The 17,028-nt window shown below is 36.0% G+C and overlaps 1 protein-coding gene across 4 annotated transcripts in view; it reads left to right on the top strand.

Moving 5' to 3' along the window:
* The window catches only part of acj6 (abnormal chemosensory protein 6), a 50,027-nt gene that overhangs the window by 19,762 nt on the left and 13,237 nt on the right, over positions 1–17,028 (top strand). The window lies entirely within an intron of this gene.

Here is a 17,028-nt window from a genome sequence, read left to right as displayed (position 1 = left end):
TTTTGATCTTGGCTTACGGTGAGGATTTTTTTTACTACGCACCACTGATTGCGTAGTACGATATAAGGACTTGCAGTTACCCGGCTGATTAAATGATTCACGATTTAATGGGCTTAACTGATTTAATGGGACTAACTCCACTTAATTAAAAATGCCATGTATTTAAACGAGTGAAAATAAATTCAAATTTCAAGATTCAAGAAAATTATTTTGAAGCTCAAGTGTGAGTTGGACCCGCACACGAAGGGTTCCAAACTATCGTACAAGGTAAACCTAACACTTTTATGTAGAAAACTGCAAATTAATGACGGACTGCGCCAATATGTGATTTAGTATACCTATTGTTTTTTTCGTGAACACATTTTAATGAACTGATTTTTCTACTATTTCAAAAAATCTCAAATAATATTACAATAGGTATAATACAATGTATTACACCAGCACAAAAAAAGAATCCCAAAAGGTATTATTAAAAGAATTAATTATTATGCAGTTTATGTAGTATTTATGTAGTATCGTTTTCGCTCACTTAGTATTTTTTTCGCACGCTTTAGTTTTAAATTCAGTCACTTGAAATTTTCATTACTTATTTCATTATTATTATTAATTATTTCCTATTTTTATCTCCTCTCCATAGCTTATCGCCAGATATTTAAATTTTTCGCAAATATATTTGAAAACCGCTCACTCTTATCCCATTAGCAGTTACCAATTTATATGTTTTCCACACGATTTATTACATCTCGTTAAAATAGTGTTTTTTGAATGTACCTAACCTATTTAGTAAATACAATTTTGTAGTAAAGTTGCAACATTTATTCAGGTAGATAAATTTTTGTTAAAGGCGCTATTAAAAATCGTGGGGTGTGTGTAATTAGTCGCACGTGCGTTGCAGTGGTTGCCACTCGGGAACGATTTGGGGACAACATCGTTTCCGGTCAACATCACGCGATTTTCACTGACTCTTCTAGTAGGGATCGTAAACTTAAAAAAAATAACATTTATAATTTAAAAATATTTAACGTATTTTTTAATAATTCTAATAGGAATTTATAATATTATTGTCGTATGTGAAAGTGTGTCTATCAGTCCGCTAGCTTTTTATTGCCCATTTTTTTAACTGATTTTGACGAAATTTGGTACCTACATCAGAGATAGGATGCATCCCGGGGCTACTTTTATACCCGGAAACCAAAGAATTCCCACGGGATGAAAAAAGTAATGTAACTCACGCAAACGAAGTCACTGGCTTCATCTAGTAATATAATATAAATGCGATAGTTTGGATGACCGTATGTTTATTACTCCTTTACGCCATAATTACCTAACTGAACCGATTTGACTGAAATTTGGATTGGACATACCTGTTACCCTGACTTAACACACAGGCTACTTTTTAGGGTTCCTTATCTCCTACGTTCCTATAGAAAAAAAGAAACCCTTTATTACACTTCGTTGTCTTTCTGTCTGTATATTATGTCTGCCAAGACCCATCAAAAGAACCGCAAATTATAGCGTACTTGCTGGTCACTAGAACCATGAAACAACTTAGGCAGGTCGCAACTTCATAGAGCACAAGCAAAGTCTAAATACCTTGAATTTGTGGTTACATTGCAAATAAAATTAAAAAGTATTATTTCTTGTACGATGATGCGGAACCCTTCAAGGGCGAGTTTGACTCACACTTGTCTTGTGTTTTATCCCGGAAAGGAGTACCTACTCACCAGACTTAAAAAAACCCTATGTCCACGTGGATGAAGTTGTGGGCATGTGGGTATGTAATATAGTTAAAGATAAAAATATTACTTATTTGTTATTAGCCCAGATATTCTGTAATCACTTATTATGTAGTTTCGTGGCAGAGGTTTTCACGCAACGCTCTGGCCGTGGCTCCCTGATCCCGACAAAGCAAACTTCAAGCGACGGCGTGTCAATAAAGCCAATAAACTCGTCGAAACTTCCTTAAGCACCAACCGAACACAATTTATCGATTTGAGACGGCCTATGCTACCCCAAATGTCACTTTACAGCCGATATTGATAGTCGGTGACAGGAACCTTACTGACTTTTCCCATATCAGCTTTAGTCGCCTACGTTTCTCCCTTGTTGGGTGATGTAATTTAAGTAAACTCAATCTTGTTGCCTTACAATAGAGGTTAAGCTAGACTTTTTATAAGCAAAGCCAAGTTTGTGATACAAGCAAAACTACGCGACATCTAAGGAAATATTTTCTTTGATAAACCGTACTGAGGTTTTCCTCGAGCTTGAGCTTAGGCGGATTTTCTTTTTCCCTCTTACAAATGCGGTCTTTTCATAACTGTCGGGGATCGATTCGGTCAAGAGATTTCGCTTCTAAATCTACTTTTATCCAGTTCTATGACCTTATTTGTGTTGAAAGCGATTTTCAATATTTATTATTCAAATGTATTTTGTAATTTCTAACTGAAACTACACATAAGTATTAGAGGTTTTGAAGGTTGCCCTAAATAGTTACCTAAGTATACTGAATTTATTAGTTAATTTGTTCCAAAGTTTTTTTAAAGAAAGTTTTAGGAAATAAAATACTTAATCAATATTATTCTAGACGTATACTTATGTACTTAATATATTATACTTGCAAATTTTAAAAATATTACCTTGAACATAATAAAAATACCTACTCTACCAAAATTCAAAGTGGAATGGAATTGCCTCTCCGTCTTAAAATTTTGTTAGGAACACGAATGCGCTCTGCACCTCGCAATAAAACTTTAATACAATTTGCCGGCCGTTGACGACCGCTGCATTTTACGTGCACCGTGGCGGAAGTATGTACTTAAACAAGATGGCGGCCGGCGGTCACGTGACCGCAGATTCACCCCGGCTTCCGGCGCTCATTCACAAACATGTCAAGTGTATTGCGGGTAGTTTGATAATTATCGGCGTCATTACATCAACCCCCAATGTTTTTATGAGTTTTGTATTATACCGGTGCATCTGTTATGATTTTTATAGGCCGATGTTAGATCAGGAGAAACAATTACTTACTTAATTTACTTTTTGGAGTTACGTGTGTTTTAAACAATTAAATATCACTAGCTTTAACGGTGAATGAAAACATCGTGAAAACATCTGCATGCTTAGAGCTCTCCATAATGTTCTCAAAGGTGTGTGAAGTTTGCCAATCCGCACTTGGCAAAAGCCTTGTCATTCTGAGAAGCAATCCCGTGAGAGCCGTCGTGGCTTGATCATGATGTTGATGAAGATGATGAAAATTACTTAAAAATTGTTTTTATTCTATGTTTTTATTCTAATAAATAGATACACAAATGTATTATTTATTGTTTCACTTGTTTCACGTTATTACAAAAAGTTTAATTCTACCTCAGCAGCCGAGACCTTCTTATATGTTTCAAATAAGTGAAACTTTGGATTCCGTTCAGATAGGTACTCTTTGTGCCATTGAACTTTATTACTATTCTCGTTCTAAGTTTTTTACTTCTTCCTTTTGATAAACTAACAAACAGAGTCAAAAAACGAATGAATATTGCATTGTCATCCAGTTCCAACCTATGTAGGTACTTATAAAATTTCAAGCCTCTAGCTCACAGGGAAGTTTAAAATCGTTTAGGTAGGTACAAGATTTGTTCCGAAAAGACAAACAAGAAAGCGAGTTAATAAAAAGTTTATTAAAACAAAACATCAATCAGCTTTTTCCTGTCCGCACGCCAGCAATTTCACAGGACGATAATAGAAATTGCTGAACAATTTCATATAGTTGGACGGATGACATCAGACGAGTCGCAGGGAACCGCTTGATTCAGGCAGCGCAAGACCATGCCGTGTGGAAGTCCCTATAAGAGACCTATGTCCAGCAGTGGACCTATGTACATAATAAATAATAGTATAAGTAATATAGCACAATGGCTGACATCTAATAAACTGACATTTAATTTCAATAAAACTAAATTAATGAAATTTCATAATATAGGGAGCAAAAACAACAAACATCATATAAATATTGAGTATGGGGACAAAATAACAATTTTTTTAGGACTACAATCGATAAAAATCTGAAATGGAGAACACACATCGAATATGTTTGTAAAAGAGTTCCAAGCATCGTATTGTTTGAACATGCTAAGTACTTAGCAAAAAAAGTTAGCCCTGGGCTTTCCATGGTCATGGGTCTAACATAAAAAGCATATGAATGGCCCAAAAAATGCATGAATTTATATTTACAATTTTTTACTAGTTTAATTTAAAAAAAAAAATTTTATTAAACAAGTAAAAAGTTGGCAAAAGTGTTCAATGTGGTTGGCGATAATTGTTACAGATAACGACGTTAAAGATCATAATACCCACTAATAAACACCACCAGAAAAATGAACAAGCATTTTAAATCTGGAGTGGTGAGTTACCCTTAACTAGCAAATATCGCGGATATAAGTTAACCTGTTAAAAACTACACCGTTTCAAAAGCCAATAATTGCATAAAATTAATCACCGTTACGTTCAGTTCGAATCCCCCTGTCTCCCCTCAAAGGACACAATAAAAAGCCGCCAAAACGCCATGCGTCTGGCTGTCAGTCCGTCTGTGTCAATCAATTAGACAAGCGTATAGCGCATACCGGTACGCAGCGTCAAATCTCTGGCCACGCCTTATATTGATCAGGCCCGCCCCGTCGTTGTGCTGAAATTCGTGGTGCGCGTTTTGCCCTATCTACACTTTCATGAGTTCTCGAGTTAGAAAGTACTGCTTATTGTTTTTGAATGATTCTTCTTGATGTCATGGATTTTGTTTAAATCGTACACGGTCTTTTTATATGGATTGCGGCTCATTACCTCCTACTTATCTACTTCTAAAGAATTTTGTCAAAACTCAGGAACCTGTACTAGATAGTAAATCTACAGTATGGAAGTGCATTATACCAATACTGAAATTGTGTTATTTGCGCGCGTAGGTAAAATGTTTTGCCGCTGGCATTAAGTAATGTACCTACTTAACATACTTCATATTTATTTGTGGAGTTTTAAGGTTGTATCTACCTACTTATGTTGAAGGTACTAATCACTCTTTATTGTTCATCATTAAATTATCTTCAAATCTTGCTTAAAAAATAAATACTTATTATCAACTGCGATTTTTGAATACCGCAAGCTAAATGTCTAATATAAATAAATAATAGTAAAAATCTATTTTTTAAACAGTTCAAAAATAATAGTAATAGTCTAAAATATATTTGGCCTTATTTTAGTATTAAGTCTTAAATATAAAAATAATACTATCTGTAACGCTGTTGATTACTAATAAATGAAAAAAAAAAAAAAAAAAATAGTGCGCTGAAAACATCAATTATTATTGATTGCCTAAACGCGCTTTTATTAAATTTTTGTAAGTTGTTAGTTGAGTATGTATAATGATATAAGCCCTGATAGCCTAGTGGTTAGAACGTCCGCCTTCTAATTGGAGGTCGGGGATCCATACCGGGCACGCACCTTTAACTTTTCGAAGTTATGTGCGTTTTAAAAGATTAAATATCAGTTGCTTTAACGGCGAAGGAAAAACATCGTGCGAAAACTTGCACGCCTGAGAGTTCTCCATAATGTTCTCAAAGGTGTGTGAAGTCTACCAATCCGCACATGGCCAGCATGGTAGACTATGGCTAAAAACCTTCTCACACTGAGAGGAGACCCGTGCTCTGTAGTGAGCCGGCGATGGGTTGATCATGATGATGATAATGATGTACAATGATTGAACGGGTGCAACCATGATGTAAATACATAATAATAAATATTGTTTACAAAAATATACACAGCCTCCCACTGTACATTTGTACAGTGTAGCGTTGAGGTTGTCTGGAAGAGATCGCTATCTAGCGATAAGATTGCCTTTTTGTACCTACTTTTTATGCTTTTTTTGTAACCTATCATCTGTGTTTTGTGGTGCAATAAAGAATATGCATATATACATACATAAATACACACATACGCATATAGACAATCAGTCACACAGACAGCAAAGTGAACCTATAAGGGTTCCATTTTAATTTTAAGGTACGGAACCCTAGAAACAGTCAGTCAGTATGGGCTACGCCAGAAGATTCGCTTCGTCGTAGGGTCATTCAGACTCACCTTCTTGACCTTCAATACGCTACACTCGAAGGCTCGCCTATTACCTCCTTTTCGAGCTTCTGGCTTCGCAATTTACTAAAATACTGTAGGGGTAGGAGTTAGAACAGCCCTCTGGTTACTCTAGGCAAGTTCATTAGATTAAGGAAAATAGTAAGTTCAAACCATGTAGTCTAGAAACTTGAGATTTTGAATGTAGGTTTTCTTTTAATAGCTCCCGCCACTGAAATGGACATATACAAGTACGCTGGAAGAGGTGTGCTTATACAAAATGACAGTTATTTCTTGTGCCTTTTCAAAGCGGTTCACTGAGCATACCGGGAATTGGCCATTAAATGGCCTTCGTGTTGATACTATACAGATGTCTCATCACTAACATTTATAATGCCGAGTAAGCTGACATGAGTCACGATATTCACTGTTGCTATCAGTGCCAAAATGGCGAAAATCAAGTTGCTTGACAAACAGATCGGCAATCGCAGGTCCAGCGTAGGTAAACTAAATAACTAATTAAACCTACTTGTAAAGTCAAAGTCAAAGTCAAATGATTTATTCAAAATAGGTAATTAATAGCTCTTTTTGATGGTCAGATGTAGGATTTCTAAGATATAGTGGTGATAATTATTACGAGGTGTATTGGTAGAGGTCAGCAGTTACCACTTAGAAAGTAATTACGTAAAATTTCATTAATAGGCATGGGCTAGCCTTTTAAAAATACATAATTAATCAAACTAATAAATGACATATTATATTATATTTACTTCTTACTACAAACTTTCATAAGCTCATACTAGAAGAAAGAACACGTTTGTGTTCTTGCAAGTGAGACTGCCATCTCTTCAGTATAGGATCATAATGTCCACTCCAGATGTAGGTCTATATATACGAAACTACTTTTACTTATTTGTTTAATTTAGTAATTAGAGCCATTAAAACACCTTCTGGAAGTACTTTACGCTGAGTGTACAAAGACGTAGGGTTACTCCGCGTTCGGCAATTTAGCCGTGGTTAAGTGAATAAGGAACCACCTGGCGTGGTATCTTGCCTTGCTGAGAACATTGGCAATAACAATTAACGCTTAACGGTTATTGTTACAGCCACTCGCTAATGCAACGTATTATTTGGTAGCAGGAATGGTGGGGGATCCCTTTTAGGATGTTCGTTAATCGCTTGAGCCTTACCACCTTCGGCAGTAATTTCTATAAACTGGATAAAATATTTTTGTTTTATTATTTGACTTTAAAGTGGTGATGGCTTAGTGGTTGAGTACACGGCTTCCTTTTTGGATTTATGTGCTTAGCAAATAAATGTCAGTTGCTTTAACGTCGTCTTGGATCACATCGTGAGGAAACCTGCATGCCAGAGAGTTTCTCCATAATGTGTTCGGTGGTACAATAAGTCTGGTAATCCACAGTCCAACGTGGTAGGCTATGACCTAAAACCTCTCATATTCCGAAATGTGCTCAATAGTGGCCTGACGATAGGTTGAGATAGTGATTTCACTTTCTTTAACCACAAAAAAGTTTGCAAAGTTACCTAAGTACCTACCTACATATCAAAGCAATTAGCTCCTGAGAAGTTAAGAATCTGATCGATAGCCAGAATATGTTTATTTGTATGTGTTCATTATATTAATAAATATGTGCATCATTATGTTCATTAATTAGTAAAAATGTTTATTATATTAATAAATAGCAAATAACGACAAAATTAATATAAGAAGCACAGGGGAAATGGAAAAAAATAACTGAAAACTTTGCTTTTGTAAAAAACCCTGGATTGAATCAATGATAATATTATAGTGAATTAGGAAAAGAAACTAGTAGCGCTTGGTCCTACGTAACCTACTTAGTCCTACGTAATAACAATGGTTAAATGTTTTTAAATACATATCAAAAGCAAAACTGCGGACCGGCAGGAATCGAACCCGCGTCTCCTGAGATTGCGCCCGACGACGCTCTGACCACGAAGTTACGGTACTCTTGCTAACAGTGACGCAATTTGTGATATGTATGTACACTCAGGACTTTTTATTATTAAGGCTTTGTTGAAATTGACCCTCCCACCTAACTAATAAAAAAAAGATTCCGACGAATTGAGAATCTCCTCCTTTTTTTGAAGTCGGTTAAAAAAAGACACATGGAACTAGAAATTATAGCTTAGCTTTGCATGAAAACTATTTCATTTGTATTTAGTTTGTTACTAGATAACAAAACTATGAAATATACCTACTAACCTACCTATTAAAAATATGTAAGGTTCAGAATAGCAAGTTGAATAAAATCCTGTATGTACAAATGCATAACTCATGAGTTTAACCACTTACTACAACATTCACATGCCACAGTTTGTAGAATATATACCAAGTTGATCGTACATTTACACAGCAGCTGCAGAAGTCGCAAGGACCGCAAATGTAGCACGAAACGCGTTCTTCAGTACTGAAAATTATAGTGATGTCAGCAGTACGAATCAGCCGCATCGGAAGCGCCAACCAGATTTTTTCATCAGCACGGCTGAGGCGCAAGGCACACCAGTAGAGCTGAGGCGCAGCGTCTTTCTTGAAGTTGGAGTCAACTGAAACTAAGCTTTATTTGCTTTGCCATAACGATGATTATGGGTGGCAAGCCCAGACGCGCTTAAGCGCGTTGTGCTTTCTTTGTGTTTTGTTTTAGTACCTATACCTACTAATTCTAACGGTATGGAAAACTGAGTCTGAGGCATTTTCAATAGGTAGGTATTGCAAAATATTGTGCTGGTTGCAGTTCTTGCGCCCCTTGCTGTTTATTTTGTAGTAGGTAGGTATGCGATCAGCACGAAAGACCAATTTTCAACATTAAATGCAGAAAACAGCCAACCTGTATATTTACGCCAACGACGCTCTAACGCTTGTCTTGTAATTATTATTTCCTTTGAACACTACTTGGTTCTAGATTTAACTTTGAGGATACTATTTCACAAAACCCGACAAGTCGATAATTTGTAGATAATGACGTAATTGGCACGACAATTATTGCTGTTTCATAAAACTCTTGACAAATCAATAGTTGTAGACAGGAATAAAGTAATCTGAATATAAAATCTGTTTGCAAATTTTGCGACCATTCGATAATTTGTTAGATATTCATTGTGACCTGTTAATTATGAAACGCAGAAATGTCGAATTGTCGCAACAATTTGACAAACTTTTTTTCACATGCAAATGATAAGTAGGAAGTCAGACCAAAAGTGTTATGAAACGGACAATTATCAAATTATTAAACTGTCTCCTGTCACTTGTAACCGACAATTGTATCAGTTTAATGATGGTTTTGTGAAATGTTGATGAAGCTGTGATAGTCAAGTAGTCAGGACGTCCGCCTTCTAATCGGAGGTCGGGAATACGATCCCGGGCACGCACCTAACTTTTCGGAGTCATGTGAGTTTTAACTAATTAAATATCACTTGCTTTAACGGTAAAGGAAAACATCGTGAAGAAACCTGCATGCCTGAGAGTTCGCCATAATGTTCTCAAAGGCGTGTGAAGTCTACTAATCTGCACGTGGCCAGCGTGGTAGACTATGGCCAAAACCCTTCTCACTCTGAGAGGAGACCCGTACTTTGTGGTGAGCTGACGATGGGTTAATCATGATGATGATGATGTTTCTGATTTAACTAAGGTTAAAAATATTTAATAGTAGGTAAGACTTATATATAATAATGATGAATATACAATAAAATATAATAATTAATCATTAATATCAAACACTAGTTGACATGGGTCTCATAAGAAAGCTCAGAGTCACTCAGCGGGCGATGGAGCGAGCTATGCTTGGAGTTTCTCTACGTGATCAAATCAAAAATGAAGAAATCCGTAGGAGTAGGTACTAGAGTAACCGACATAGCTCAACGAGTTGCGAAGCTGAAGTGGCAATAGGCAGGGCACATAGTTTGTAAAACCGATAGCCGTTTGGGTCCCAAGGTGCTGAAATGGTGACCTCGCGCTGAAAAAAGTTGGAGGACCCCCTCTAAGTGGACGGACGACATCAGACGAGCCGCAAGGAGCCGCTGGATTTAGGCGGCGCAAGACCGTGGCGTGTGGAAGTCCCTACAAGAGAACTATGTCCAGCAGTGGACGTCTATCGGTTGTCCGTTTAGACATTACAATTTTCAAGAACAAGAGGTGAATAAAATGGGGTATACAAGATTTTTGTCATTTAAAAGTGCATACGTGGTATATGTATAGCGACTCTCGCAAATTTTAAAGATCCATTTAGCTCCGACATGAAAAGCACCGATTGAGTGCACCGTAATTATCAATTCACAAATCCAGCTCGCATCCGAGTCTTTTACGAACCCCCTCCAATCCCTCTAAGCCCCAACGACGCCCCTAAACAACTCCTCTCCGAACATTAAATACAATATCTTTAAATTGCTTCTAAGTACCGCCACCCTCATTGGGTATTTTTATCGTCATTATCATAATCTCCGGCTAGTTGTCCCGTTTCCCCCTCATTATTTCGTATTTCCTTCTCCTTCTATCAAAGCTTAAAACTCTACGGCAAATTTAAGGCTCATTCTCTTATGATTTAGGTAAGATTACTTGGCAGTACTTAGGCGCTTTATACACGATTACGCCGCTGTAATTGTGTATAAAGCGCCTTGTGTGTAAATGTGCTGGAGAGCTTTCACGTATAATTTTTATAGCTAAAACTTTCTACTTCGTGTGAAATGGTTCAGGTGCTGCAGTGCTGAACAGTACCGACATATGAATTAAATTGTCAGCTACACTAACGAATAATTATTATACCGAATGAAAAGCCGTCGTAAATGACTCAACGCAAACTCTTGTAAGTATTTGTAGTGTAAAAGTAGGTTTTAAAGTATCGGTACAGGTATCATTCGTATAAACTTATTAATAAACCATTAGGAATATGACTTGTTGTCCTAATTTTATAAGCGAAGCAGCGACAATTCAATAGATTTTAAAATTGTCAGGTGATTAATTTGTCATATTATTTACTAGTTGATCCCCACGACTTCATGCGCCTGGATTTTTAAAAACCCCAGTAGTAGAGTAGCCTATGTCACTTTACAGGTCTTTAATCATATCCATACAAAGAATCACGTGATTGAAGGACAAACCAACAAAATCACATATTTAAGAAATAACCACCACCATAGTATGTTTTAGAAACTAGCATGGCTACAGAACCCTATCATATCGTGTTCTGACACACACTTGACCAGTTTTTGAAGTGAAAACTTCTCGCGTTGTTGGGTAATTTTAAAACTTCAAGGTCGCGTCACCAACATGCCGCTAATGTTAATATTGCTCAAAGTGTCGATAGATGTAAAAACTAAACTAATGTTCATATAACTTAATTTACAAATTATAAAATTTTAATATTTGATACTACAACTAATTCTAAAATCCAATAAAAATCCACTGCTATTTCAAGTAGGATAGAAACGTCAAATTTTTATCGTAATCTATTAAATCTGATACTTATGCAGTTCATTATTGTAAAGTTAAGACAAACCAAAATGAGGCACATAAATTGGGGGCAAGTACACACTAAACTTATAAATCAATTTACATGCATTAGTAAATATTTGCGAATGCCTTATGTAGCAATAGTTTAATGGATACACGGTTGGAGCTACCACTCAAAATTATCCCAAACAAACGTTCAGTATTAAAAGTTTTCAGGATGGGGGCGTAGGAGTACGGGTCGACCCTCCCTTATTTAGTCACGCCATTTAACAGGCACGGCAAAGGGCTACGAATTAATTATTTATGCGACTAGGCACGGAATCGCGCGGAAGATGTCACAGTCAACTCTGGACCCTTTCATATTTCCACATTTTTTGGGATGCGAATTTGAATATTGACGCTTTCATGTTTTGACCTGTTAATTAGTTAGAAACATAGTAAGTAACATACCACGATAAAATCAAAAGAGCAGCAAACGCTGAAATAAATGAAAATACGTAAAATTTTACAGGCTTCTGTTTGTTTAAATGCAGTTTCCCGCGACTTAATTTATTTTTTCCCATTAGATTAAGAAGTTTTCCCACAATAAAACCAAGTTTTTTTACCAAATGATAATGGAACGCTAAGAATATAACTTTGGCCTAACTTCATGCAGCTTTAAAATTATACGCGGATGAAGTCGCGAGCAACTGCTAGTTAGGTCTAGGTATAATGTAGTGTAGTATGTGTGGTGATAGTTCACTCTGGTAATAATCGAGTTGAAGCCCGGCATACGTTGCATGCGACTCGCGCGTTACCTATTCACGTTAATGCCATTGTACTCTATTATACTGTTATGCTATATCATGTTATGCTTAAATATCAGAAACCTTCACGCAAGAAATTCAAGTAATTTTTGACGAAACACAGCACTTTTTCAAGACAACAACATGATTACTAAACGGGTACCCGGTACAGTTTCGGAGCCCTAATTGTAAAATCTTTAAAGATGATTTTTTATTTTATATATGCTTCGATGGCTATGGCGCCGATTTAGTTGTCTTTCTTTAAACTAAATTTAGAGTATCTGCATCTTTTTCTTTTTAATATTGCTAAAAAAGGACAGAACACGAATTTTACATTTAAATACTCTTTTTAGTGCACGCTACAAATTTAAACAATAGGCTCGCGACTGGCAGCTAAAGTGTCACGCGGGTTGACGGCTCTAAATTAAATTTGAAGCTGTCAAACTGTGTCTGTCCTTTTCATATAACATTAGTAAGAAGAGGATGTGGATACTCTAAAATTTAGGTGTGCTCGGAATCAGTACCTATATTGGCCTAGAAATCGAAAAGCCGGCAATACGCGTAATTTACCTGAAAACTTCTTTAGGCGCGTTAAACGATTTTGGGATGGGTAAAAACTAAACCAATATTTATGGTTTTAACTTACAAATTATGACTTTTTAATTTTTGTATCTACGACGACACGATACGATGATAATTTGAGTATCTAAAAAAAACCACTGTTCGGCGATCAGCTATCTCCACTGACCTGCCCATTTCTCTATTTTATAAAAACGCAAAACGATCAAATACTTAAAAACGAACCATTTTCACCCAAAGACATAATATTTAGAGGTCATTTTATAATATTTGACCTTCCCTACAAACCCGCCATGGGACGTGATGTTTACCGGCCATCCTGTATCGCATCGTATAAGTCCCGCAAATTGCTAATTCGCGTGGCCGCCATTTTAGTGACGTCAGCACTAGACTGAAGTTTCGAGCTGATGGTATATTTTTACTTAAATATACGTCAAATGACGTCATTTCGATGTTAGACATAGTTGAAGCGCAATAGCAATTTGTGGGACTTATATGACGTGCAGTTAAAACAAATAACGTTTGTTTATTAATGATCATGAATGATCATTCGCGTAGTGAAGTTGTGATTATAGTAATTTATTTTCCACCTTTGTGATTTTAAGTATTATGTATGTGATTACGCAAATTGCAACAAATTGCTTTTGACGTTTACGATAATGGTTCACTTAAAAGAAAATTTAAGTATGATACTCATAGATAATACTTTTTAAATACATATTAGTTAAGTATTGTACCATCCAAGAAACTTCGTTTGTGATCGCGATCCTAGATTTGTTCCTTGTAGGCAGTAGGTTCATTTACTTACCTTCAAAAGATGTTTGGACATGAATAAAAAACATCCTCTGCGACGTAGTGGTGGGCACCCATCTCCCAGTTAGAAGACCGCATCTTCAATCTAGGAGGTCCTGGGTTCGATTCCTGACGGGCACAATAATGTCTAATTTTTTTGTGGCATGGTCTGGTGGGAGGCTTCGGCAGTGGCTAGTTACAAACTGAGAAAGCTGTGCCGCCAAGTGATTGCGTTTCTGCACGGATTACAATGCCACGTAAGAAACCGTTAAGCGATAAGGGTCTTATAAAATTATCCTCGCCCAACCTAGCCCACTTCCAATAAAAACTGCATCATCATTTACCACGCATGCAGTTAGGCATAGTTCACTCTAGTTAAGGGCTAACTTGTCATAAAATTAAAAATATTTTATTTCCTGCATAAGTAGAAGTCTACCTATTGATCGATTACTGTCCCTGAATTAGTTGGCTCCTGAAAGTACCAACACTTTATAGTATAGTAATAGTTTGCAATATTGTTTAGGAGTTAGAAGCAGAGAGAGGAAGGAGACTATAATATTTGCAAATGGTTTTGTTAACTTTAAATATTTTTTTACGAAAATAAAAGATTGGTGTTCTATACTTAAGGCCCCACCGAAAAGACACTGCATATAACTGTATAAAACAGCTAAGATAATTTACATACAGATAACACGCGTCAAATGTAGAGGTAGAATCTTTAAGTTTCTTCTCTAACTAAGAAACTCTAAAACTGTTCATACTTGTAAAAAACTACGTACTCGTTAGAAAAATATAGTTAATGTATGTTATAACTTACATAGAATTGATGGCAAAGGATAACTAAATTACCCTTTAAAGGATAATTTCATGTTTATACATATAAAAGTTATGAATCATAAAGAGTAGCGTAAACGGTTGACTTTCCTGTTTTAATGTTTCTGTATACATAGGGGCAGTGACGTTTGTTACGACATCTAATTGTTTGTAGGACATTACATCATTATTTTTACATGACTCCGGAAGGGATATGGAGTTGAGCAAACCAAGATTACCTAGTACGTTTTTATATCCATCATTTACTTACCTAATAACTCTTTTGGCAGAAATTCTATTTTGGGAAATAACTTCTCATAGGCTGCGTTAATATTTTTATCTAAAAGTATTGACTGACTGACTGACTGATCTATCAACAAACAGCTCAAACTACTGGACGGATCAGGCTGAAGTTTGGCATGCAGATAGCTATTATGATGTAGGCATCCGCTAAGAAAGGATTTTTGAAAATTCAACCCCTAAGAGAGTGAAGTAGGGGGTTGAAATTTGTGTAGTCCATGTGGATGAAGTCGCGACCCGAGCATAAGCTAGTTTATTTATAAGCTAGCACTTGGCTGCGATCAGACTTGCTGGCAAGTGATGATGCAGACTAAAATGGAGCGTGCTTGCGTAGAAAATGCCTATTCACACATGACCTGAAAGTATCTATACTAAAAGTGGAAGGGAAAACTGATGCTGGAAAGTCGTTTTAGATCCTAGCGATTCTGATTAGAAACGAGGAAGGAAATTGCTTCGTTCGTACCTAAATACCTACATAACAAACTTAAGATGGCGGCCTAGTTAAAATACCAAAAAAAGGTATAATCAAAGAAAGCACACTAATAGTTGTTATAACTGCTCGTGGAGTATCAAATAAGGTTAAGGTATTATTATCAAACAATAGATTAAAGTTTCATTAATCTCTGTAGGCGTGTTTATTGGCGCAAGAGGTACGCACTCACCGAGCGTGCAATTAATCAAATAAAATTTCTTATGCTGTTAAACCAACATATTTGTAACAGAATAAGAAATTCTGTTACTAATATGTTGGCCGTTAAACCAATATTGTAGAGAGAGAGCCATCGCGTGCCAGACCTTTGTTATTTTGTAAAACCTGAAAGTTTATCTGCATATTGGCAACAACATAGGGAGGAACGATAAGCAAATATGAAGTTTGGATCATGGTGGCTTTGGGAGATTACCGGTAATAAAGATTTAAAAATCTTACGTCAACGTAAAAAGTCTCATTTTATATATTTTCTTCAGAATAGTATTAGAAATCACGTCATGCATTGCCAGACACTTAGTGTCGTGGCAACCCCCTACCAGAAACCCTTAAATATTAACAATTTACTCAACTTTAGGGCGTCTGGCAGCGAGTTGCCACGACACTGGTGTCTGAAAATCCATGACGTGATTGAAAATACAATATAAGAAAAATAGAGTTTATACTTTGACGTAAGATTTTTTACACCTTTATTACCTGTAATCTCATTTTCATCCCTGTTTTGAGGATAATTCACAGGGAAACTTCCAGCTTTTCTAAAATAAAGAAGGTCTGGCACGCGCTGGTTCTTAGTCCATTAGTAACAGAATAAGAAATTCTGTTACTACATGTTAGTTTAACGGCGGTCTCTCCGTGGCTCGCTCCGTACATACGTAGTTTGGCCCTCATTTAAATATTAACCAATAAAACTAGATGTAACACGTTTATATGAAGACGCGTTCTAAAAACTAATATCTATGTCCTTGATGTGTCAGATTTTCATAACAATATGGGCTTAAAGATTTCTATGTAAATTCTTGTAACTAAAATACCGAGTAACTTTAAAACTAAATATTTTAACGGAAATCTTGTAAACTACAGACATACTTAGATGTTAGTTTCTAGAACGTATATTCAAAATTACATTGAGTTTATTTGGTTAGTATTCAAATAAGATCCAACATTTGTATGTAGTGCACTACGAATAAACCTCTCTTGAAATGTTTCGTTGGTGTAGTTAATAATATAATGTTGTTTAGGGGTAATGGGGAACACCTAACTTAAAACACTCTAAAATAATAGAAGACAGTCACAAACGTAATCATTTTTTATTGCAACATTAACGTTTACTTATCTACCTACAAAAAATTAAATCAAAGCTCCGGGAAGTAAAATTTGTAATCAAAAAATTAAAGCAAATAAAAAACACTGTTTTTCTTATTTACCCGATACCGTGTGGTGTAATTGATTCCTAATTCTTAAAGAAAGACGTTCTAAAGTTATTGTTTTAGGAATGACAGGTACCTACATTGGTAATTTCAACAAAAAGCACAGAAGTGGATATGGGGGCATTATTCATAATGGTCACAAAAGTTTATATTAGTTTGATTTTCATCCTCAGAAGCCAACTTTGTCAATGAGTTCAATCAAGCTTTTGTCAGTTGCAGTTTCATGATCGGAGGTACTTGATTCTTTAGTTTGGCCGA

This window comes from Maniola hyperantus, chromosome Z, assembly GCF_902806685.2.
Source record: "Maniola hyperantus chromosome Z, iAphHyp1.2, whole genome shotgun sequence".
Classification (NCBI taxonomy): Eukaryota; Metazoa; Arthropoda; class Insecta; order Lepidoptera; family Nymphalidae; genus Maniola; species Maniola hyperantus.
Note: the sequence above shows the minus strand (reverse complement) of the source record. Positions and strands in the feature narration are given on the sequence as shown.